General features: G+C 38.4%; 1 long non-coding RNA gene across 1 annotated transcript; it reads left to right on the top strand.

Annotated features, from left to right (window-relative positions):
• The first annotated feature begins 563 nt into the window (after positions 1-563).
• Positions 564-2923, top strand: LOC138446238 (uncharacterized). Its single transcript, XR_011259239.1, has 3 exons — positions 564-666; positions 1319-1470; positions 1997-2923. It is a non-coding gene; the product is annotated as an uncharacterized lncRNA (long non-coding RNA).
• The last annotated feature ends 422 nt before the right edge of the window (positions 2924-3345 follow it).

Raw genomic sequence — 3345 nt, 5'->3', positions numbered from 1 at the left:
ACGGTACTTTTTCCAGACCCATTCTTCAGCATTTATGCTCACAGCTTATTCCACATTCAAGGTTTTATGCACTTGTCTAAGTTTTAATAATTATGTTGCATGGGAATTTCCAGTTTTCCCTTTCAGAGCACAAGGCAGGCATTTTATTGAATATTTATTGAAGGAATAGATACTTGCCAAATATCCAGTGAGCTGCGTGAGAGATTGAATGCTTAGAATGAAGAGAACACAACCTCAGAACTTTGAAGTGTGTCCATAAAACTGAATTCAACCTTCAACACATGCAAAGCAAATACATGAATGTAATCTAATGCTGTAAAGGCCCATTAGCCTGTACATTTCACATTTCAAAATTACATAATAAGATAAGAGAAGACAGGGCTCTTCCAACTTGTAGATGTGAAACACGAGGCAGAAAGCAGTGGTTTGACTGAGGTTTTTTTCCACTTAATTTCATTGCCTCTTAAAAAACGACGGAAACATTCATGGAACAACTTTGTGCTGATTCACTCAAAAACTCAACCTCAAGCCATTGTGATTTCTCATTTCTTTTTTGGATCAAGTATTTTTGTGTCTGCAAGTGAAGTAGAAGTGTAAAATCGATTAAGAAGGATGGAGACTCCTGAACGTCTGGATCAGAGAAAATTTTTTCACCCTGACTGCAAGGTAAACCCATTACTCCTTGATGAGGTGCTTTCCTTTGTTCAACCTTCAAATTTAATACTTAGCAAAAAAAGAAAAGGGAAATGCTTTGGGTATAAAATAGTATTCGACACACTATTAAAGTTGAGGGATGAGAAAGCAGAAGATAAAAAAAATTAATATTTATGGTTACTTAATAGAGGTTTTTAAAAGTTCAGAATCAATATTTTGAAAGATTGACTCCTGTTTAAATGTCAGAAAATAAATGGAACAGGCTGAGGCAGTGTTGCCAGGCCCAAACTACTCAAATTCTAGGCAAAGTGAAACAGCAAGTTGCTGTCTAATATGGTTTGTGACTGCTCTGGTATTGGTGTTCTCACTCAGAGCAGAGGAGTATGAGAAATCTACATGACTTTACTTTTTCCACTTAAATGTTTTATCCACCTGAAATTCATTTTACCATGTGATGTTACCTAGTGATAGAATTCAAATTTTTCTAAATTGGTAGCTGAATATACCAATACCATGTACAAAATAAATCAAGAACATCTTAAGCTCTAACATCACAGAATTCATGCAAACAGGAGGACTGGTATTTGAGTGTTTCCCCCCAATGATGGTGCCCTCCTCATTCTCATATGTTGAATATCCTCATAAATTCTCTCTTGTCTCCTAGGAACTGCTGCCAGGACAGTGTCTTACAAATTCATTTTCAATGCAATCTCCAAGTGTTGAGCACCTTCTATAGATCAGGCTCTGAGCTAAGCTTCAGATGATACAGGACTTAACAGTCACAGATCTTACCTTCAAGAAGTCTAATGTTCAATGGTGAGACACAGATAGAAGCAGTAGGAGTTTTTAAATTAATTAATTAATTTGGCTGTATTGGGTCTTAGTTGTGGAAGGCAAGATCTTCATTGCAACCTGCAGGATCTGAGTTCCCCAACCAGGGATCGAACCCATGTCCCCTGCATCAGAAGGTGGATTGTTAACCACTAGACCACCAGGGAAGTCCTGAGAAGCACAGAGAGTTTTAAGGTACAAATACTGAAGACTTCCTTGGTGGCTCAGATGGTAAAGAACCCACTTTACCATCGAATGCAGATTCGATCCCTGGGTCAGGAAGATCCGCTAGAGAAGGGAATGGCAACCCACTCCAGTATTCTTGCCTAGAGAACTCTATAGACAGAAGAGCCGGGCAGGCTACATACAGCCCATGGGGTTTCAAAGAGTTAGACATAACTGAGGGACTAACACTATCTAATACTGTTAATATTTATAACTATTTATTGAGTGCTTACTGTACGCCTCTCACTAAATCAGATACTTCATAATCATCTCATTTCACCCTCAGGACAATGTTTGGGTGCTGCATTGATTCTCATGTTCATGACACATCCTCCCTTTACAAGTGATTAAAGGAGCAAATGTTTCAGGTATTGAAACTGATCGACATGACACACTTTTTAGTCCAAGCCGGTTGTCAGTCCTGATAAAACATCACACTGAGAAATCTGTTGACAAAGCAAGGTGAGGGAAGAGCTCTGTGGGTCCTCTTTGCTGCTGAGCCCTAGCTTTGGATGACTGGCAGAGATTAAGGGGATACTCCAGACAACTACACAGCATTATATGTTCCATGGTGACCTGGAGCCTCTACAGATTCCACACCTTGTGTCTGACTGCTGCTTCCCTCACTGGCCCGGAGGAGCCACCACGCTTGCACCTCATCCAGGCCAGCAGCTTCTGTTTCAGCTACTCTGAGTCCGGTGCCAGGCATGTGTGCAGCCTCATGGCAAAGGGTTCCAGCTCCTTTGATTTCACCGGCATTGCCAAGGTTGGAGGCAAGGAGGAACTGATTTACGTTCCCATTTGTCATTCTGCCCTGCTTCATGTCTGTGAATCTTCAGTGACTTCCATCCCAAATGCAGTGGCATCAGGTTTCCACTTCTTCGACAGCTCCTACAACTGTGTAAAATCAGATCCCTAATGTAAATCCTTTATTCCATGTCACCCACAGTGATTCTGTTTCTCTGCTGAAACACTGACTGATACAATATGTTTGAATGTTAAATAACAAGTAGGGGTTAGTGGTAACCTCTGGGGAGAGAAGGAAGAGAATGAATTGGCTGTAAGGACTTCAGTGTTATTTATGTAATAAAATAACAATTTGTGCATAATGTATTTGCTATAGCAAATTATATCATGTATTATAAAATGATGTATGTCATATGCAAGCATAAAATTGCCCTATGTTATAATAAATTATAAAATTGTTACATATTATAATAAACTATAAAATTGTGAATTTATCAGGCTGGTGTCTGAATACACAATGAATGAACAAATATGTGACACGGGGCAAATTATTCAACCTCTCTTCTCTTCCATTTCTTCATCTGCAAAATAATAGGATTAAATTATATTTATGTGCATTTAATTCTAAGAATTCTTGAACTCCATCAGTACAGTCTCTTGATTTATATCAGGAAATAAAATACCTGTTCTCAAATATTTGAAGACCATCATGGAAGATGGTGATCTGCTTTAACCTATATTATTTTTTAGAGCAATGGGTTATATTCAATATAAGAAATAATTTCCCATCAAAAGAACAAGATGACTTTGGAGTAATATGTTCTCTCTTTCTAGAAAAACACAGGCAAAAGACAGATTCTTCTTCTTTTTTTTTTTTATCATGGGGGC

Source organism: Ovis canadensis, chromosome 9 (assembly GCF_042477335.2).
Source record: "Ovis canadensis isolate MfBH-ARS-UI-01 breed Bighorn chromosome 9, ARS-UI_OviCan_v2, whole genome shotgun sequence".
Classification (NCBI taxonomy): Eukaryota; Metazoa; Chordata; class Mammalia; order Artiodactyla; family Bovidae; genus Ovis; species Ovis canadensis.
The sequence above is the reverse complement of the archived record's forward strand: the minus strand, read 5'-3'. Positions and strand labels throughout refer to the sequence as shown.